Source organism: Empidonax traillii, unplaced genomic scaffold (assembly GCF_003031625.1).
Source record: "Empidonax traillii isolate 1590-97213 ecotype Southwest subspecies unplaced genomic scaffold, ASM303162v1 scaffold210:size766637, whole genome shotgun sequence".
NCBI classification, from domain to species: Eukaryota; Metazoa; Chordata; class Aves; order Passeriformes; family Tyrannidae; genus Empidonax; species Empidonax traillii.
In genome coordinates this window covers 654259-677777 of record NW_020955403.1, presented here as the reverse complement: position 1 = coordinate 677777, position 23519 = coordinate 654259, and the positions used below count along the sequence as shown (strand labels likewise).

General features: G+C 36.6%; 1 long non-coding RNA gene across 1 annotated transcript; it reads right to left on the bottom strand.

Moving 5' to 3' along the window:
- Positions 1–12781: 12781 nt before the first annotated feature.
- On the bottom strand, positions 12782–16983 carry LOC114059245. Its single transcript, XR_003571623.1, has 3 exons — positions 16809–16983; positions 15018–15115; positions 12782–13130 (listed from the first exon to the last, which is right to left on the bottom strand). It is a non-coding gene; the product is annotated as an uncharacterized LOC114059245 (long non-coding RNA).
- Positions 16984–23519: the final 6536 nt, after the last annotated feature.

The window sequence follows — 23519 nt, the reverse complement described above, 5'->3', positions numbered from 1 at the left end:
CCTATGTGCTGAGAGGAGAGAGGTTTTTTTCTCTCAGTATTTATTTGCTTTCGGATTGAAGGAAGAGGCTCAGAGATTTTCAATTTGAGATCAAAGACAAATGCATGCAATGGGACGAAACATAGTTTTCTCAATTGTGCTCAGAATAGTAGTCCCTGAGTTCCAACATTCAGCCCTCCCAACTCTAGAAGCTTCACGGGGTAAAAAAGATGGATAGTTGTATATATACACACACACAGACGCACATGACACACAGACACACACACATTTTAAATATATTAGTTTTCCCCCTTGCAGCACTGCAGTCTCTCTATTGTCAAATAATAACTGTATCTGAAAAGAAAGCACTTAATAAGGCTAAGGTCAGACTGCTTAGACTTGGCATTTGCTGCGATAACAAATCAGAGATGATAGCATCGTACAGATTTATGAATTTTTTGCCCCCGCAGTCACAAACATCAGACGTTTACTTTATAAAGAAAGCTTTTAGATTCTTCCTGCAGTTTCCATAGTGATTTCATTTTTTCTCTTTTATCACAGATTGGCTGAAGTACTGCTACCCTTTGTGCTTTAAAAGGCTTGTGCTACCAACTGTCGATATAAAGGCACTGTAGCTAAAGCACACATGCAACACAAACTGTCAAAAAGAATTGAAATAGATAAATACTGGCTAAAAAAGGTTTCTGTATTTTCTCTGCTTGTCCTGAAGAGTACAGTAGAACAGTATTTTATCTGAATAAATGTAATTAACTTGAGCCAGCCATACTACTGTTCCGTTTCCCATAACCTATGATGCTTCTGTTAGAGCAGTTGTCACACACAAAAAAATAATCTCTTCACAAAAAGCTTTAGTACAACCTACATCACACAAAATGCCTATGTTTGTTAGATATAAATGAAAGTGCTTTTATTAGTTTTTGGAATCTTCTAAAGACATTGCTTATGCCAATTATATTCTTCCTCTTTCTAAGAAGTTTATCCATTTAGAGAGCATGATGGTTTAAGGAACAATTACACTGTTTCTGGCAAAGCAAACAATGTTTTCTCTTGCTGGAAAGATAACCACCTTTCAAAGTAAGCCTAAAGGATTAGTTTCTGTTTAACCCCTTGCTAAACAAATGAGACCATCATCCATTCAACAAAACAGAACTCAGCTAAGTAAACACCTCTATTCAGTTATCATGCTTTTAAAAATGTAGTCTTTAGACTGGAGAATGCAAGCACAATATTTCCCTACCCCTTTTTCAACCAGCTTAATAGGAATTGGGTGTGTGGTTAACTCTCGCCATTTGCTTCACTGTCATGAGATTTTCTATAATGTGAGTCAGAAATGATCTAACTTATTCAAAATCCTGAATTCCTAACATGTAGAGATAAAAATATTAAATTTTTTTTGAGTTGGAAATTTTCCAGGTGACTATAAAAATGATGAGTTTCCTTACTTTCATACAAAATTGGCTAAGTTAATGCAAAAATTTACAGGGACAAATATCTTAAAAACCTACAGAATACACTAGGGTTTATCAGATATTTTAATTTGGCCAGGAAAAAAAGGGGAGAAAAAGCAGGCAACTTACTTTTGGATTATCTACAGATTATCTACAGAAAAATATTTTATTGTCATCATTTATATGGCGAATTATACAACTGACTTTTGTTGGGATATTAAAATTCACCATTAGGCATTTGCATCCACTAAACAGGCACTGACTGTGAGCATAAAGTATATTATTACTTTCAAAAAAGTTTACTGGAAGAGAGAGTTTGTAGCATGGTGTAAGTGGAGGACTAAATGTAAATCAATTACCAATAGGGACTTTAAATCAAAAGTTGACAGTTACTAAGATTATGTAGATTACTGACATACTGCACAAGTGGTCCTGGTCAAAATTGATACAGAAAGATGCAGCAGTTTTTGGAAAGATGCAGACACAGCTGTTGCTGCCCTGGGACAAGAGGATGGGCTAGCTGAGCTCCCAAAGGTCCTGTTACCCCATAGCAAGCAGCCACCAAACTGTCACTTGTAGCAAACCAGGACCATCTCAAGGGCCATCTAATGGGCAAATTAAGCACTGTGTTCAAGTAATCAACATTATATGACTTATGATGAGAAATACTGTCTTGGTGCAGATTTTTCAAGCACTGGGAAAAAAAATAACCCATTCTAAACATTAGTGACTAGAACCCTGACTTTCCAATAGGAGTATGACTTTCACAGTCCCTTTAAACATTGTAGTTATTTTAAAAGCCTGCATACCTCAACAGAAACCTTGAATCACCTTGGAGAATTTCTGTGCAACAAGTGGGGAATCCTGTTCCCTAAAAAATAACTCATTAAAAAAAAAAAAAAAAAAGTTTTGTTCCTTTTTTGAGGAGTAAGGATGAAAAACATGTCATTTGCAAAACAAAAATCACTGAAGTCGAGTTTCATCCTACCTAGAACACTTAGTAATATTCTCACAGTACTTTATTTCCAAACTTTACATATATAAGATATTCAAATAGTTCCAGCAAGATTGACAAGGCAACTGACTTCATGGGGATTGTATAAAACTACTGAATTTATCCACAGTCTTTACCTGAGCTAAGGAACCCTCATGAAATTATTTTTTTAGAAGTAAAACACAAGCTATATTTTAACTGTTTGGGACTAAATAGGGCATTTGAAATGAAGAGTTGACTAACAGTTTACATTAAAAAAAAGAATTTCATGGTTCTTTGCACACAGCTCTGCATATTCTCCTTTGAGAAAACTCTTAAATACAACAGGAACGTGCTACCTAAGTAAGTAAATATTTGTGGCTGTACACTTTAGGTTAAATCTCTTTTAATATAAATGATTCTTCAATCATGCAGCTGACGGGCATCTAGGACATTCACTCATTCTCTTCATCAAATAAGAAAAATAAGTCAAGCTCAGGGTGTGACAATTCTTCCTCCTGTCACACTCTGCAGGTGGACATCATGCAGACATTATTTGTCTTTTAGCTTAGGCAGTAGAGGCCAATATTTTTAGATCTCAGATTTATTTACTAAAATACACAGGAAAAAAAAATCTAAAGGGAATTCTTCTTCCTCAACTGTTCTTCATCAACGAGACCCTTTTTCTCATCCTCCAGATTAGAGGGGCAAGGGGCTGGGGAGCAGACTAGGTAGCCAAAGAAATAGACTATGTAATTACTAGTTTCCATGTATCAGCCTGCAAATTACTCCACAAAAGAAATAAAAAATATTTTTCCTGGACACGTAGGGAGAGATCATATTCTCCTTTAAAAGACAAAAGAAACATCCCTTGTTTCACTCATGTAGTGTTTCTTAATTTTTTCTTCTGGGGAAAACAATTTGCTACTTTCATTTTTCAAGGCTATCCTCCACACAAAGTGTGTTTAATTGAAGACTGATAATCTGCAACCTACCACGATACATGAATATAAAATGTTTTAAAATGTGCAGTCCTAGTTCAATCAGTCAAAAACTCTGCAGTCTTAAATCATAGAATATCTCAAGTTGGAAGAGACCCATGAGGATCATTGAGTTCAACTCACTGCTCCTCACAGGACTACCTATAACTAAATCAGATGACTAAGAGCTTCATCAAGATGTTCCTTGAACTCTGACAGGCTTGGTGCTGTGACAAGTTCCCAGGAAAGCCTATTCCAGTGACCAAACACCTTCTTGGTGAAGAAACTTTTCCTAATGCCCAATCTGAACTTTCCCTGATGCATCTTTATTCCATTTTCTCATATCTAAATGAGCGCCTGATTTATTTACCCACCAACTTTAGAAGCCAGTAGGGTATTTTCTGCCCACCAGCATCAAAACCAGTATCATCACGAATCCCTGATTTAAGGTATCCACCATTTCTTGATAAAGAACAACCAAAGCTCTCCACTGAGGTATTTAAATATATACTTGGAAAGAAAAATAACGCAGCCTTTTAGACTGTCTTTAAGATCACAAAGATGTTTCTCTTGTACAGTAAGTGAAGCCTAAGAAGTCACTTGCTTCCTAACAAGAAAAGAAATTGCCAAAGTACAGGAGTTACAGCATGAAGTGTCAGACTAATCATTCAGAGCTAGTTTGAAGCTCATAGAGGTAAACACTCACTTTATTGGGTCATTGTCAGAGAATATGGAAGTCCTTCACCGCTTTGTTTTCAGCGACATCTCAACTTGCTAAAATATGCAGATATAAAACTGTTTGCTGAAAATCTTCCTTAATGAATGTAAGCATCAGATGCACCTAGAAGAGTGCCAGCTAGGCATCAAGGACATAACTAACTGCCTATGCCAGTTCAGTAGAGAATTTGCACACAGATCTCCCCCTTCAAGTAGATGGAGAGACAGAACTGTGCTACAAAGAAAATCCTCAAACATGTTTTATTTTTCATTCTAAAAAGACTGTTTTCAGACACTGCAAATTTTGGCTAATTCCACTACTGTTGTACCTAACAACTGCATCAAGATACAAGGGCATCTTCTCATGGTTGGAAATCAACAACTACCAAGAAAAAAAATTCTTTTTAAACCATGTCTATTCAAACACTACATGAGTGTGTGCTTATGCCTGACTGCTTCTGTACTTTCATCTACAATAGGTGTGAATACAACTATCTAAAGTTACTACAATGCATGCATTAAAAACCACCCCCACCACCACCAAATTTGGCACAAGTACCCACACATTAAACTGTTGACTTAAAAACATCTGAGCATCTTCTAAAAGGGCATCCAGAAATATGATTCATACATATCATGTTCTTTGGTCCTCTGCCCTTTTTCCTGCCTGAGAAGAGTGTTTGAAGGATTAAGATGAAGGGAGATGTGGTGGGGTTTATTTTATTGTTTTCTATATATGGTTGTGTATTTACACAGGCAAGGTCAAAAACGTTCCTAACAATGAAAGCAGACATTAATACAAGATTTGTGATGATTCTCAGCTCCTGGGAGAATCTCAGAACATCGATATGAACCCCAAGATTGTTCTGTGTGTTACACAGACGATTTTTAACACTACCAAAGAAGTTTATATTGTAGCAGATGACAGAATGACACTTTCAAACACATTTTCATCCTGGGGTTTTAGACAACATTTAGATTGGAAGAATTCATGGGAGGAACTTTCTCAGAATCCCTGACTCAAGCAAGTTTATTTTAATTAGATATCACAATAGCAAGAAGTGGCCTTGAGAAAAAGTACAAGAACAGTATTTAGAGAAAAAGGAAAATCATATTCAAAACAAACACACACAAACATGGCTAACTTTACAATGTACATATATAAGGTATCTGCAGAAAGCTCCTCCTAGAGTCCTCTAAACTGTGCAGAACATATGTTGTTCCTTGTTTTTATACTCCATATTTTAATTTTTTTGATTGAATTTTCCAGTAATACCTCTGATTTTTAAAAAGGTGTGATCTCTTTGTAGCAGGTTTGAAACAAGAAAACAAAGAAATGCAATGTTTATCTTCCAAGGAATGCTGAGAAATTGATTAAACATGATTTAACACGATAAGGGGCAAAGCCAGGCACCCCAAAACCCCAACGTTTTACTTTTTGCACTCCCAACCTAAAAAAACAGAACTCATTTCAACTGTGTCATTTTTTCTTACTTATGAAATGCTGAAAGAATGCCACATGAGTATAATTTTAAATTACGTTCTTTCTTTATGCTGGAGTCTGAAGAAAATAATTTAAGAAAATATCTGCAGAAAAACATTTTACATATGATAATAAAATAACAACCATATATTCTTTGGATGAGGAAGACCTGTACAACATTTGCATTTCAAAGACTACGTCATTCAAGAAAACTCTGATAATGTGCACAGCTCTATGAGTTTTATGCAAGTACAAGTTATTTTTTTATTAAGACAAATCCTAAGTGTTTTCAAGAGTTATTTTGTTAAATCCCTTATTAAATTCAGGAGAGGCTTCATGAAAATCTAAAGTAGTCAATACTGAACCTTAGCCCATAAAGCTGTGAATTAAGATCCAAACTTGATCATTTTAGAAAACAATAGATCTCTTTAAATAATACTTAGTGTTTATTACCTACAATAATTAAGCTTCAACATGCCTGTGAGTCAGGCAAGTAAAACCTCATTTTGCAGACAAGAACATTTAGAGAAGACAGAAAGGTTAAGTACATTGTCACTGATTAGAAAGAGAAGTCTCTGACCCATAGTTGGAATTTTTTGAGCACACTGTCAAGTTCCTCCTTCAACAACTTACACAGTTTGTATTAAACTGGAACAAGGAAAAGTTAGACAAATACAGAAATGTGAACATATTCTCAAAACAAAAAAAACACTCTAGACAAACAATATTAGAAATGGTCAACAGAATGCCTGTCTTATTCCCACTTCCTCAGACTTAAAAAAAATACAGAGGTGGAAGAGACATATTTAAGTATTGATATTCATAAAAATGCTGAATCCTCTCTAGATCCATTCAAGAACTTGAGGATAATTTTTAATATAAGAGTTCTGTGATTACCTGTGGGTCAAGGAGAGTAGAGAAGTGCCCGTGGAGGCGATGCTGGATTCTACTGAGTAAAAAATATCCCTCAGGGAACTAGTTTGCTCTTTTCTGAAGCAAAGCGGAAAGCACTTGGTGTTCTCTTGGACAGAAAGAACGATCTATTTGTGGTATTTGCTCCCATCTGAAAGAGTGACTTGATTACTAAGTCTTTCCAAAGTCAGCTGTAGGAAGAGCTGTTCCTGTTGTTAACTTCATGGGGATGTACCCTGTCTAGCACACATGCTGCTGCAGGAGTGATGGGCAGGTGAATTTGTCACATTCAATGACAGATGCCCTCTGAGATGAAGGATCTGAAATACACTCCATTGTGGTAATTTATGTAACACACCCACAGTGGTCCTGTGCATAAAAGAAAAGAAAAGATTTATATGTTAGTACAACAACTCTGTTCGAATTCTTTTATGTACAACCAGATCTCCCCTTGCATGCAAAGCTAAACATATTAATATTACCTTAATTCTTCAATGCATTTTGGAGGCATCGTTGTGTAAAAGAATTGCAAGAACCAGTGATGAAGAATACACAGACAATCACCTATAAATCTACATACCGCCACCCCCATCTTCCTTCCAAAGTAGCTTTATACTTTGGGCAAAACAAGACTATAGAATTGGAAATAAACAAATCCATAAGGTACCTCAGGTCTTACATGTCCAAGACTGGGCATCCAAATATCTTAAGCAGTGCCTTGAAAGTTGATGTTGCAGTACCTAAGAAGTGCAGAGACCTGACAAAGTCTTGGGTCTTCTTAAAATGAGAGAGACTCAACCTGCAAAGAATGGAGACATTCTGTTGGTCTTCTCATCTAAAATAAAGTGGTATTTCTTTCAATGTATTCACACATATTTAGGATTTAGGATCAAGGAAGGAGCAGTCTGGGTTTTTTCTAAGGAAAACTGGATCTTCTAATAATCTACAACACTTCCTCCTCCTGAAGATATGGAATCATTTATGCCCACATCCATTAAATATGTCAGGCAAAGCAAAGAGAAGAAATGGTAAAGGTTTGCATGGGCTAATAATGTCCAAAGCAGCAAAAGAGATTTCCTCACTGATTTTGATTACACTAAATCACAGAAAGCAAGCCTCATCCTAAAATATACTTGTCACCTCCTCAGGGCTGTTTTCACTGCCTCTCTTGCCTCCCTCTTACATTTGTCAGGAGAGCAAAATAACCACATAAGTGAATGTATAAAGGCCACACTGAACCAAGAGAACTTGAAAGTTTACAAGTCTAGCATGCTAAAAGGCAAATTAACATAATTGCAGACCAAGATAATTTTACTTTTCTCGCATACTTTTTTTTGTTTGTTTGGGTTGAGTTATTTTTGCTTAAATGACACCTGCTCCATTTCCTCATTTGGGGGAAGGACTATCAAAAAAGGCAGCAGTGTACTGAAAACATAATCAAAGCCTTCAGGGAGTTTGAAGTTACTGGCCTGTCCAGGCACCATGCACACAGTTTGTAAAGTAAACACCAAGTAGTTTGCTGATTTCAGGAGACAGAGAGTTCTTCCATAGCTACGGAGATGATGTTCCCTTAATTTGGTCAGTTAATACAGATTAACAGCAAGCAACACTGACCACCTGAAGGAGTGAAGGAATAGCATGACACACAGACGAGTCCCTGTCTATGTCATACTAAGACAGTGTTCCCTTGATACAAGGAAGATTTCTTCCAGCCTAGACTTGGTCATATTTCAAGGCTGGGATTTGAAATACAGTTCAAGCATAGCCCAAATCTGATAGAAGCTGACTCTCAAACTGTTGCTCATTCCTCTAAACCAGCAACAATTCAAAATCTTCTCTCAACATTATTCAAAGAAAGTCTAATGAGATTACTGCACTTCTGTACTGATACTTGCATATTCTGAAGAAGATTAATGTCTCAGCTTTATATTACATTTGCATTCTCTGTACTCATTCCATGGAAATAATACATTAAACAGCATATAATTTGGGTGAATATCAGCAAAGCGTGCATCCTACTCTCAAGTATTGGTTTCCCACATTAACATTACTGCTAGACACTGAAAACATTATCTACATAAGTGAAATATTCTCAGTAGCCTTAAAATAATCATAATGGATCCACACCGCACCTTCAAGTTGCTTTTCAAAGCCTAGTTTCTATTATTATAATCAATTTCCTAACTACATTTGTCATTATGAAAACAAATCTAGTCATACACACATTTTTGTCTCCTTGTGACAGACATTGCTTGAGAAAGGAACAGCTAGTTTCAACCTCCAGTAAACAGCTGGTATCCTCAGATAAGAAAATCTCTGCACACTGCCAAGCTTCCAATATTGCAAAAAAATGATACAGTAGAAAGAAAAAGACAACAGAAGCCCCAAGTGCTTACATGAGACAACATAATTTATAACCAATACTCATAACATAACCTAATTATCACATTTTTTTTGTATTCTGTCACTAAACTGCAACCACAGCTTCCTTTGGCATCCTTGGGTTTGTTCCTGGGAAAATAAAAGGCATCACAACAGGAAATATCTGACTTAGTATGAGAAGATCAGAGGAGAATGACTGAAGGATAAACTTATGCAATAATTCAGCTTTGATATGTGACAGTTCACCCTTCATGACTCACTTGTAAGATCTTCATGTTCTGAAAAGTCAGAGCTAAGCTCAATCCTAACAATTTAGCAAGCATCTTAGGGTAGAATTAGTGTCTAATTGTCATTTTAGCATAAATACTGTAAGAATAATTCCAATACGGTTCTCTGCTTAGAAATCTTATCACTGTAATTATTTAATGGTTTTATTTAAAGACATGCCTTTTATAAAACAATGACTCAGATATCAAATTGGGCAAATATCCTAAACAGAGGCAAATAAATAATATAACTTGAGTAAGATAATTGTTCAAAGTCATATTCCAGCTGATTCATAGGGATGGCATATAAAAGGCCAAACAACCAGCTTGCAGTGAGCACACATACACTTCTTTCAAAATAAATTAATGAGAAAAATATCACTTAGTGATGAAAGAGTAGAAAATTGGGAAATTCTTCATGAATAAAACCTCTTTCCCTTTTTAGTATGGGAGAGACAGACACAGGAGATGTTAAATGAACTTCTTTAAAAAAAAAAAAAAAAAAGTACTTTCCCTATCTTCTGCAAATGTAAAATTAAAACTGAAGAATGTTCTACATATACTTAACCTAGACTAGGCCATCACAATCCTTCCTAAGTAAGGGACAGAGTACTATAATCTCCTTATTGGCTCCCTCTTTACTCCAGGATGCTAGTTAAAAAGAAATCACCAAAGAAGCTGTTGTCCCTTCTATGCAGTGCACCATACTCTTGGCAGGCTAGTCAGGAACAAAAAAGCATGCATGGTCCTCCTTCAATTAAGCACTCAGGGCAGACAAAGTGGCCTTCAGCTTCCATAATTAAAGAAGAAAAAGGCAGTTGGCTCACAGGCCATAAACTCTTGCTGAAAGAGCATCTAAGATACGAAAGGAGCAGAAAGAACTAAAGATCCAGATAACAAAGCTTCTAAGTAAAAAGAAAAAAAAGGAACAAAAAAAAAGAGGAACAAAGATAAATCATGCATATAGAGAATTACCAAGAAGGGCATTTTTAAACTCTTTTTTGTTGTTGTTTTTTGTTTTCTAACTCCTTGCTCCTTTCCATCAAATTAAATTTATTTTGATTTTAAAGTAAGCATAATCACTTCTCAGGAATTGTAGATTATTTTCTGGTTTAAAGCAAAAATTTAAACTTTTGAATTATTCCCATCAACAATAATGAACTGCACTTCTAATATTTTCAGTCAATGATATCTAGCCATAATTCCAAAAATAATTTTGTGCATACTGTGTCTCATGTAATTCTGGAGGCACTTGTTTATTGTTATCTATTGAAGTATGATAGATGCCAATTCATACTAGCGGGTTGCAAAACACGTTTTCTATACTTTTTGGGAAAAGGTCATTACAGTCAGGGCCTCCTTGTGGAATAGAAACAGGGATCTGAGATTTTATGAGCCTGACTATTGATAAATTTCTTACCACTAGAACTGTCCAGGAACGTCCAAACATATAAGACAGCAGGAGGTGAAAGTAGGTCACTTCTTTTTCTAATTCCGAAGAAAAAACACCAAACCACAATCTCCTTTTTTTGAATTACTTATGAAACAAGGTGTTGATTTCACATACTGTAAATCCTCAAAGGACCAGATGTTGTACTGACTGCATGAAAAAATTACAAGAATTCTCTAAACATATTTTAAGGGGTCATGAGGAAATGGAAAGAAGGAGAAAGATATTAAAGTCATACAAATTCCTAATTGTCCTTTACCTATGCAGTAAGCAGAGACATTTAAACAGAAGCTGCCTCTACAGACTCCCTACAACAACACACCAGTAGACTTATTTGGTCCAGCACTTCCTCTGGAAAACACCTAAAGCTCACTGCTGCTGTCATCCTGCACAAAGATTCAAAAGATTTTATCAGACCAAAAAGCCAGCACAAAGAATTTTATCCTGATCCAACCAGAAGCATCTGCTAGCCCTGTCTGCCAGTCTGTTCCACAGATCTAGTAAAAATGTACAGATGAAGAGACAGACTTAATTTCAAATGCATTAAATCATAGCCAGACTGCTATTTGGCATAATAAGAAAGACCTGCCCCACTCCTTTTCTGTTTATGTATAAAAATGCATTTGTATTGCCTGTCATTATTTGGACTGACTGACCTTGAGTGTTGTGCGTTTTTTGTTTTGTTTTTTTCCCTTTTTAATGTGTATGCTAGATAAAAAAAATACTCCAGTGTGACACATGCAAAGACTTGGATAGGATGAATTCTCTAGTCTGGTAAAATAGTATATCACAGTTGTGCTGTCCATGATGGGATGAATTGCTGTTTTAGCCTGCTCCTTTTCAATATACGTAAAAAGAACTATCCATTTCTTTCAGTTAGTGACACTTATACTTCCTCATAAGCATTTTAACACGTGCTCCCCACAGTACTCCATTTCTTGAAAGTATTATGTGACTGCTGTGGCACTGCAGTTGGAACTCTGAGTAAAGCTTCTCTCAGAAAATTAGCTTTCTGAGAAAGAGAAGCACATCACTTGGGAAGGTCATCTTCTGTTTGATATCTAACACCAGCCAATGCTACAGAAGTCCTTACATCGAGATAAACACAACGTACGCACAACACAGTTGAAACCAAAATGATAATAAATGCCTGCAAGGACACTTGGTTAGCATTCCTTAATGTTTAGTGATATTTATGAACAAGCATGGTTCCAGAAACCTCCTGCGCAGGAGAAAAGTTATATTTAATGAATTAGAAAGGTCCCCACATAGAAGACCGTGTGTGTATGCACACCCTTGCACACAGGCCATAACCAGGACTCTATACATAGATCTATATTATACAGAGACATACACACACATGCAACCCTAATGTTACAGCTCTTCAGCATACTCACAGCCAACTAAAGTGTCATTCAGCATCAATTTGTGGTGACTTGCCTATGTTTTCAGAGACCTCCTCTTCTGAAACAGAAAAATACTTCAAGAATTCTAAACCAAACCCCCAAAGAAAAAGAAGCAAAGTTGCAGCGAAAGCTTTGTTTACCATGAAACCAAGACAGATAGCAATGAGTAACTCAGTTTACAAGAGAGGTGAAAACAAGCACCAGTTGCCCAAGACAAGCGATGTAGGGAGAAAAACAGGAATCAATGCTGTAAGTTTCTGTCTGGAGTACTGAGGTTTATTTTGGAGTACTGATGTTTCTTCTTTCACCTTAGCATGTGTGTGGTGGTGGATCAGGCAAAGCTGGCTCTGAAAAGTATTTCTCAACTAAATTATATTACCTGCAGAATCTGTTGGGCAGAAAGTAGCCTGATTTGAGTTTATAAGCCCTGGAGATACGCATTTAAATTCAAGCCAAAGGTTATTCCCTCAGCTTTAAAGTCTTCTGTTGCTACACCTAAAAGGAGAAAGTTTTGACAACTGAAATTTAGATCTTTGAGAAACGATTCACTTAGAAACAGTGAATAAATGTCTCTGAATATAACACCACAGGGGTCCTCCTCAAAGACTGAAAGATACCCAAATAACGGTACTAGACCTGTCTTTTTCTAACATTTTTTTCTGCTTTCTTGCTTTAAAAAGAGAAAGTCACCACCCTTAACTCATTTTTAGGAAATAAAATGAATCACCCTATGAATATTGAGAAGAAACAAAAGTTACCACCCCACATGGTGAACTACAGGGACAAAAAGAGTCCTGACAGCACATTCTTTAACAACTGCACCTTCAATTAGCCAATCTTCATTGAACATCTGGAATTACGTTGTTTTAATATATCATCTTCTATGACTGATATTAATAATGTTACATCACAGCCTACTTGATGCCCTTTTCCCAATGGAAACAAAGGAGAAAACCACTTTTTTCTCTTTTCTTTCTTCCATTGCTTAACAAAAATCAACAGATGCAGGTCTGCTGGTCTCCTCCTCATTGATTAGCTACTGTTGGCATTCACATCCATGAGCAAAGGAAGCAAGGTTTCTCAATTATCCACTTTTCCACAGCTTCCCAACTCCTACAGAAAACAGATGACAAAAGAAAGGTGAAATATTTAGGCTGTTTATTGCAGTTCATTAAGCTTAAGACAGGAAGCGAAAATTTACGATTTCAGGGAGCAGCAAAAGTGTCAAACACCGGATGGGAGGTTACTTTCTGAAATCAATGCAGAATTTCTTGAGTTATAATACTGCAAGAGTTGAGAATGTTAAAGCATTCTCAAAGTTGACTTTTCTCAAGCTCAGTTTCCTTTCACCTCTGGTTTCTAGCATTCCACAAAAGACATTACCTCTTCCCTTTCCCCTGACAGAATTAGTCACTAAGACCAGAATTGTCATCAAATCTGCAATGTTCAGACCCATGTTTGCTGTTCTGATGATAGGAAATCTCACTGTATAGGTTGCAAAAGTGACCGATAAGAGTCAAATGCTATTTGGGAGAATTTCCCACTGGTGCCAATTCCATGTGTCCTTATTCCATTCTCTCACTGTTTCTCAGCAGGGAAGGAAGACACAGTCATTAAACTCTATTTACATCAATACACTCCTCTCTGAAGAGATAGGTTATGTCACAGCCCTGAGTGAGGCACAGAGGCATCCTGCAACCTTTGCCCCAACCCATCCTGGGCTTTAGCTGTCTGTGCTTAAGGCTGGCTCCAGTAACACCACTGGATTGGCTGCTGGGAAAGGAGCTGCAAGAAACCTGCCTCTGCCCTCAGCTCAGGAGCTGTATTTAAGCTGCAGCCCTTGGCCTGTTCCTATGGTATGCTTTAGGTACACCTGGGCCTTGCTGATCCTCACCCACTGATCCTGGTTTGACCTCATTTCCATCAGCCTGGGTCTTGCAAAGAGGTTCCTGGCCGGAATGAGGAATGCTCCCCATGAGAAGAGGTTACAGTGAGGAGAGACGCAGCAGCAGAGGGCAGCACACTCAATGCTGAGGACAAATCTTCAGTCCTCAAAGTGCAAAAAAAAAAAAAAAAAAAAAACGAGAGGAATTCTAGAAAGCCCTGCTATGTGATCTTATTGTCTAGCTTCCACTAGCCAGCACAACTCATGAGCGGAACTACACAGAATGTTGTATAACTCTGTGACAGTTTTAATTTATAAACGTCAGTTCTATAATTTCTATTCAGTATGTAGGCAAATAATAACTGTAGGTGATTACAAAAGTATTTCTGGGGAGGGGGGGTAATATGTGAGCTCTGTATGATGGAAGGAAGATAAGGCTGAGATGAAGACCAGAGTGAAGCACAGGGTATCAAATTACTTAGCTGCTTATTTCCTTGCTTTTTGTTTTTGCATTGGAGGGATACACAGTCTAGCACATTTTAGTCACACTTGATGACATTTTCTGGATGTGTTGGTTTATATTTACATTTCAAAAAATATACACAGTTAAAATAAGGATTACATCAATATAATCCACAATCAAGACTCAGGAAATGAAAACCTACTTCTACTAATTGAACTTTGCCAAGCTGGATATCTGATCCTTTAATCATTGCTATTAGTACTGTTTAGCTATTGACAGTGTACAGAAGGCAGTGTATACCTTGCAAAAAGGAAATTTCTTCCATGCAGAGCAAAACAAATGGTAATATAATAAGCATTAGAGATTTACCAGAAAAAAAATAAATCTATCTGTGTAAAGAATTTGAGCTAGTGTTACCCTGAGAACATTCACTTTTCCATTTTCTGACCTGAGTTTCAAAAAGATGTTCTTTTATTAGAAAAATTAAACCAAAAGTTATGAGCTCTTCCAACATGCAGACAAGCAGCATCACAGATGAGACTGCTAATCTCCAACTTCTGGCTCAAACAGCATTTAAACCCAGATAGTTCTCTAGTTTTTCTAATTAATTAAGATGGTGGTTGCAACCAGAGAGGCATCTGCCTCATCATACCTTTGTAAAATGAGTCAAAAGTGTTCTTTCCAAAAGAATTTCAAGGAGAAAAGGAGGAGACTTTTGTTCTTGCTTTAGTTTCAGCATCTACCATTTTACTAAAAGAAAGAAAGAAGTGTTTTAAAAACATGCTGTACTATCAATTTCTGAGACCCATCAGAATTTTGCTCATTCGTGACTCACAACGGTACAGCCAATCTAGGGCTGGACAATGACTTAGTAATAGGCAGCATTGAAAGCCAGCCTATCTACCTATTTATATCACATTTATTATAATGGCATACATTTTCCTTAGAACTATAATTTACTGTGAACTATTCCCACTTCCTACATCGCATGGCAAAGAAGTATTAGAGGTTATATTTAATTTTTATGGGTTTTTTAAACCCAGTTTCTGAGCTAAACAGGTTAATGCAGTCGATAATATCTGCTCTTTTAGCCTGCTCTCATTAATCACTTCGTGAACTGTTAGTTTTGAGGAAATTTAACTTTGGGGTAGAGAGGTTAAACACACTGTTTCCATAGGTATTGTCAAGAGACCGGTGAAAAGGAGAGACCTCAAGTACACAAGACCTCAAGAGGGACAGGCTGTGGCATGAATATATGCACCAGAGAAGCCAACATTGGGAAAGAGCTCAGGCACAAAACCTGTGAAAACTTTATGTCTTTCCAAGGCTCCAAAGTAAAATTAACCACAATATGAAAATCAGCAGAAGCTCATTAGTACCAGTGGAACTGGTACCAGTGGAACTAATGGCTGTTATTACTTTATGAGGTTTATGACGAAGAGAAAAATGGGAGGTAAATGGTAAAATGGTGGTATTGTAAACAACCTTGTGTTTCTTTTGTATGTGCTGGAAGGAAATAAATTCTGTCATGCTGGGGACTTTTAATGGCTTTTCATTAAACATCAGGAAGGGATATTGACAGCCTATTCTCCCTCTCTCTCTTTCCAATTCCTGTTTGCCAAAAAAAAAAGGAGAATGAAAAAAGCAAAGGCAGCACTTATACCCTTAAACTTAATAATAGCCTCCTATGCATTCACTGAATGGGGACTGCTGCTTGTATTAGTATAGACATCATAGTTAAATGAAAATAAAATTAAAAAGAATTTGTTGCAAAGTATACAGCTAAAACTATTTTAAGAACATTAGAATCTCATGTTCTGCATAAGAAGATTTTTTTTTAATAACTTTAGTCTCTTATCTTTCTTAAAAGTTGTGTTAATTTTTTTAAAAAGTGCTGTTGCTTCAACACTCATGTGGTAGTATGTGGATCACACAGATTTTTAAGGTTATCACTGAGGCAATAAAATAGTCAAGGTGCGATTTTTTAAGCTGCGGTTAAAACTGCACTTTTACTATATATCAAGAAATCTCATAGGAAACTAATCAGACTTTCAAATGAAGACCAATATTGCCTGTCAACAAAAAAAAAGCTTGGAAGAATTAACAGATGCACAAAACTGCAGAAAACAGAGGATAGAAGTAAATTAGAAAACAACCTTCAAAAAATTATTGTTAATTCCATTTGGCTAAACAATTCTAAATGCTTCTGTGAAATACTATTTCTCTCCATTTAACAGCTAGCATTATTTCTGTTTTAAGTCACTGAAGGAAATTTAGTTAACATATGATCCCAACAGAATATACCCAAAGCACTGTTTTGTTCTCAGATAGCAAGAGAATTAATGGAGCAGGCAGGCTACAGAGCAGACACTATGATTCCTTCAAGTTTATGAAACCTCTACAGTGAAGAATATCCCTAAAGCACACAGCAGAGCAACCTTACCAAGCATCTCTTCTGAGGTGTGCTATTTCCTTGTAAAACTGTGACCATTCTCTTGGAAGCTCCATACCAGGCTGCTCCTGTTGCTGGCTGCCCATGGCCAGCTCCTGCTCGGGACTCAAATCAGTAGTTCCTCTGATAAGGTCCACGTGCTGTAAGATGGGGTGTATTTACAAACGTGGTCACCAACCCATGGAATGCCTGGACTGTTGCAGGTGAATTAAAACTCAAACACATGTCATAAGCCCCTGAGAGAGAAACTTTGGGCAGTGCTGCTTGGGTCATAAAAAATTAGAGTAGTATTCAGGAGAGATGAGGCCCTGACTACAAACGGCAAAGAAGATGAATGCGAAAAAACCCACTGTAGAATACGTCTCATTTCCTCAGAAGGATCATTGTTGGGGGTTTTTTCCCTTTAAACATAAAAATTAAAATATTTATGTTTGTAGCAATCCGGTCATAAGAGGCTGTAAAATATGAGATGAAATGCAGTTTTCTTTTTTCCACTTTCCCCTTCACGGAAACTAATTTGCCCTATTTATATGGGACTGCCATGGTGCAAAACTTGTCTTCCCTGGGAAGGAACAACGAATGCACCGACAGTGATACAGTTCAAAAGGTGATTTAAAGTACTGAGCAAAAGCACCTCCAAACCACACCACCTCAAAGTCCCACACCACCACTTAGGACATCCTAACACTGTGGTTTTTCATTACAAAAGAACCCAAAACCTATCTGTCATAGTGGTCTCCGTATCTGTCAGCCTGGTCTCTCTAGTTTGCTGCCTAGAAAAACAACAAGGAGGTTGCAGAACCAGTCCCTCAACAGTGCCAGGCACAACCACGCTACAAACAGTCAAGGGCAGCTCTTCAGGTGCCTGGGAGCAGCCATAACTTGACTTAAAGGCTGCTGAGATGACAGCAGCAGCAAAAGAGAAAGAAAGTCCTCCCCAAACTTTTCTAGATGACTTTGGCTCAACCAAAACAGAAAGATGCAGTAGGAGTACAATATGCTAATAGAGCATTCCTTTTATTTGTATGCAGATGCACAGAATTACAGGCATTAAGATGTTGGGAAGTACCTGAAATCATATATTTTCTCCATATAAAATATTTATGACTGATCTATTCGCACATTAAATGCTTCTTAATAATGGCAAACATTTGAGGCAGTATAATTGGTGAATTGCTAGGAAATCTCATGAAACTAAATGCTTAAAATGTAGAAATTACTTTCAAGTCATCTTATTTGAATGACACTATAAAAAATTCTGTTCTATCCATTATTTCATATAATGTTTATTATAATAATATGGTTTAGTTTATGTAACAAAAGTATGCAATTAGATCTTTCTTAAATAGATACAAGTTTATCCTGGGTAAACCATTCCAGCTAATACAGCTATTGCTGCTAATACCATGTTTTAATTCTTTCCAGTTGCTAGAGGAGTTATTTACACGCACAGCATGGAAGCCTATACTCATGCTTCTTTGACTGCACATGAAAATAAAGGACATTCAAGTGGAGAGAGAGCGAGTAGAAAATTAACAATTTTAAATCTCAAATGAACCCACATTTTCAGTAAGAGAAAAGACAAATAGATGGGCATACCATGATAAATAAACATGTGCTTTGGCAGCTTTTGGCAGCTTTGGATTTAGTAGACAAATTGATTTATATCTTTCAAGTAAGAGACAACAAGGAATACTTGGTTTTTGAAAACTGGCACACTACTTACAAACCAGAATGTTTTCATTGAATTATGATAATTGTCTATTAACATTCTAATGCATGCTAAAGCATTAGAAGCTCTTCCTTGCCTTTCTTCTCCCATTATGACAGAGATAAATTTGTTCAAATTCCCTTCCTTCCAACTCCTTTCTGTCAACATAGCTGAAGTTAAACAAAATCAGTGACAAAAAGGAGGAGAAGCATTTTGTTTTGAAGTGTCATTGCCTATGTTACAAATTCGCAAGTATCAAAATAAATGAAGACGATGGACAAATTATAGATGAGATCCACCAGCAATCGATCCTCACTCGTAGCCCCAAAAAAATCTTCAGTTCTTTTTGAAAACACTGATCTAAATGCTAAACATATTACTACATTTCCTTCTTAAAAGCATTGTATCTTTTCGTCTTAAACTAACACTTTGGCCTGATTTCTGAGGAAACTAGGCTTAATGAGATCATGCTTTTTTTTCTAGGTACAGTGACTTCTTTAACTCGTTGACCAAATTCAGCCAAATCTGAAAGTGGGATAATTATCTCATATCTAAACAGCATTAGAAGCAATTTTTGATTTCAACAGCTTACTATGGTAAGCACAGAGAGCACACCTCGGAATACAAACCAACACCTCAATGCATGTGCCAGCTGAAATCTAACCATAGTCCCCACCAAAAAAATCCCCCAGAGAAGAGTTTGTGTTCAATTACTTTTATTTCCCCCTTATTCTTTCTTTTAATGAAAAACAGCCTACTGAATTTGTAGCAGTAAAGAAAATGATAAAATAGTAGCTTTTCCACCAGAATTTTAAGGACAAAAAGTTACCTGATTATTCTGGAATCTCCATTCAGGTTTTAGCACATTTTTATCATCACAGTTCATGATGTAAGTATTATATTTATCAGTTATACATGATATAAGTATTCTTATATACATAAAACTGTGTTTTATATAAATACTTAGATACACACACACATTTGCAGATAAGTATGTGCAAGTTGAAACTCTTCATCTTTTCTTACCCAAAAGATCATCTGTTTGTGCTGTAATGTAAGAATTTAGCATTTCTAGAAACAATCAGGTTTTTTAAACCATTGTGAAAGAAAGCTAAAATGTAACAAAAAATATAGCACTTTTTACAAGCAGTCACATGGAACAGACAAAGGGTAATGCGTACAAGTTACTCTTGAGGAGATCCTGATTGGTCACAAGAGGAAAATTTTTCAGAATGAGAACAATAAACTGGAATAAATTCCTCAGGGAAGTGGTGGATTGCCCAGTATTGGACACTATGGCTGGACAGGGTGCTGGGCCATCTTGTCTAGACTGTGCTTTTGGTAAGAAAGGTTGGACCAGGTGATTCTTGAGATCCCTTCCAACCTAGTATTCTATGACTTTTAGGAGAAAGTTCTACACTGAAGAAGTGACTAAGCACTGAAACAAGCTCCCCAGTGAAGTCATGGCCCCAACTCTGATGGTGTTCAAGAAGTGTTTGGAAAAATTCTTAGATATATAGTTTAATTCTGAAACTGCTCCATGTGGAGCCAGGAGTCGGACCTTTATGATCCTGGAGTCCCTTCAAAGTCTGAACAGTCTATGATTCTATGGCTCACTATCAGGGGTTCCTGGAAAAATGGCAAACAAAAGCACACGCCAGATGTGCTGTGCAAACACGCACAGGTTTGATGCACACAAAAAGCAGAAACTTGAATAATTTACATAAAAAGAAACATAATACACATGAGAGCATACAAGCCCCAGACCCAAACAAGGAGAAAAAAATTAGTCCTATTCTCATCACACTGTGCCTTTAAATTGTCACTCACCTGTTTGGGAAACAAGTGCTTTATTACCAGTTTAAGGATCAGTTACTTTTCTGCATTGTCTTTAGATGTAATGTAATACTGTTCAGCTCATTCAAGCTATTCATTGGTGACAGGTAGGCAACTCCCTTCTCTGTCCTCTTGACACACTATAATCCTACCCTGTGTCCCCTCTATTTAATTGCAGTCTATATAAAAGGTGGACTCTTACATCTATTACAGCATAGGAAAATCTAAGAATATTTTCCATCAATTTGAAGAAAAAACAAATGAAAAACATTCTACATCATTTTAAGGACTGAGATAAGGATTATTTGACACGAGTAATATAAAATGAAAATTTCTGTACAATTAGGCAAACAACATGACCAACGTTTTGGATTCAGGGCCCATTTAAAAGGAAATGTGGTTTGATGTAAATAAAAAAAAGAATAATAGAGAACATGGTAAAACAGAAGCATTTTCTCAGTACTTAATCTCCTCTTCAGCTTTCTCCTCCTTATAATTGCATAGTACAGCATACCTAAATAATGATATGAAGTATTATTGCTTTCAGTATAGGAGGTTATAATTTAGCAACACCACTATTCTGTTGAAATTTAAGAAATTTAATTCACAATACGCCTTAATAAAAGATCGCTACTTATAAAAACAGCATTAGCAAGCATACTACCTAATTATGAATCGTGAGTTGCACATTTTAAAAAGATTCACAAGAGTAGCAATGTTGGTTCTCAAAAAAAAATCAAGTCAGAAAACTGTAACATTAATTCTTTTAAAGTAATATGAATAGACAATATAAGTACATTTACCCTTCCTTGGACAGTCCATTTCTTCATATGGACATGTCTAAAGCACCTTAATCCCTCTGTCTCTTTTAATCACTTTTTCCTAGACAGAAAAATAGCAGAAGTAATGAACTGCAAAAAAAAATTACAGATCTCATATTAAACAACAGAGACCTATTTAAGATTAAAAAATTATCAATTTATCATTACAAATTTGACACTACTGTGCCAATATGAACTAGAATTTCAAGCCTTGTGGTCAATGAAGCATATAATAGATTGTCAGAAATACTGTATGTAATATGAATCCACTGAAAAAAATGCTTGCAAATACCTGAGATAATTCAAAAGTATCAAAATTGGCTGAAAACACCTCTAAAAAGCCTCCACCTCCCTTTCTCAATTCATAACTGGCTTTCTCCTATGTGACAGTTTCATAGAAGTCATAAAAATAAGCTTCTGATTTCTACATTTGAAAACGTTGTGCATTACTGTGGTAAGCTAAATCATTCTTATCTGGAACTTATTTACTCTGTAGTAGAAACTAATAGCAAAATAGTAATCTTTCCCTCATACTGAAGCAATCTTCCTGGAAAATTCAAGAGGCTCACTGTTATGAAGCCTATGGTGTACTAACCATGATGCTGTATGTAGAATATTACAACAGAAAACACAAATGAAGAGGCACATTGAAATTAATTTTTTTGTGGTTGTAACTCAATCAAAACAGAAGTTAAAAAACACTTTAGAAAAAATTCATACCTGTTAAGCTCCAATCAAAAGCAATCATCCCTCAACACAGGTCTGCATTTTGGTCACTGTGAATTCTACTGTTCCATGTTAAAGCTCATTAAGGAAAAGGATGGCTGCATCAAGCTGCAATGATTCTCTTCGCACCTCGGTTGATTTGGCTAGATAACTTCTAGGTCTACTTTCCAGGGCACCTGGACACAAACAGGTTAATGAAGTGCTGTGTCCCCCTCTTAGCTGACCTTTTGGCCAAAATGGTTTTGGCTCTTCTGATACTATTTCCTGGCTGGGCTACTCTTCTGTTCCTGATCACTTTTGTTATTAAGTGAGGATGCTACAGATCTAAAATAATCCAACCCTAAAATAAGAGCAATTATGTCAAGGAGGTAAAGGATAACAAATATCCCTTTACAGATTCCCTAATACCAACAATAATTAAACCCAAAGAGTATTCAGTAAGCTTTGAGTTTTTCCTTATCTTCATAGTTCAGTAAAAAATATGCCAAGCTAATCTGTTGATATACTAAATAAGGGGGAGGAAGTGGGGAAATGTATATTTTAAGTATATTTTCCCCAGTGAGATTAACAGAATGGAATAGAATATTAAAAAAAAAAACACCACCAAAACAAAAAAAATCCCATCTGGAAATATTTATAAATAAGCCAAAATTAGTAAGGAATTAAAAAGCAGGTACTCTGATTGGAAAAGATCAGAATCATCTAAGAACTCCCAACTGTGGCTTCTTTCAAAACGCTGACAGTCTCCAACACAGGGTTCCTGAATTTGTAAACAATATCTCACCTTTGTTTTGGCCAGTGGAGAAGAGTGGCTGGTGAGGGAAGCATTTGAACACACTGCAGAGAAACTGGACTCATTGCCTCAGAACGACGGCAACAATTTAGGGTTAAACCAATCCTGCTTTTTGATGCCAGCACAAGGAGGGATGTATTATTTGCAGCTGGAATTCAGGAATGTCTGACTGCTGACAGAAAAAGAGCTGATGGCTGGGTAGAAGAAAGCGGAATAAAATAACTGTCCTGTCTAGTAGTGCAGCTACTAAAAGGCACTCCAACACTTCTTTTTTTTTTTTCCCCCTTTTTTGTTAACTCCTTTTTCCCTCAGTGCATTTAGCCCCTGTAATCACACAATACACAGCACACTTTGGTCCAAAACATTTGCCAGATATGGAACCAGGAAAGGAGAAGTCTGGAGTTTTGTTTCCTCACTGATTCCAACTGGCAAAGATTGGAATCTTTCTGCAATATTTACAGTAATTCAAAGGTAGGATTGTATGACTAACCTTGATTTGAAAATCTGAGAGGCAAGCTAGGAATGAGTATCCCACTGCAGCTTTCAGCCTGTATTCAGAGGCAAACACATCCAATAGCTCTCAGCAGTAAGCCCCTGGACTGTAAATATAATGGCAATCTGAAATCTTCGTGAGTTTCCATTTAGTATTCTTACATCGTAAGTAGTAACACGGTATTTACCAGTGATTGATATCCAAGGAACATAATCTGTCTTACAGCAGGTTATTTATTTATACATGAAGAGTCCTGCAGCTGTGCCTGGAGACAGAGTGGATGCCCTGTGAAATGGAATGGATGCATATAAATGCCCTGTAC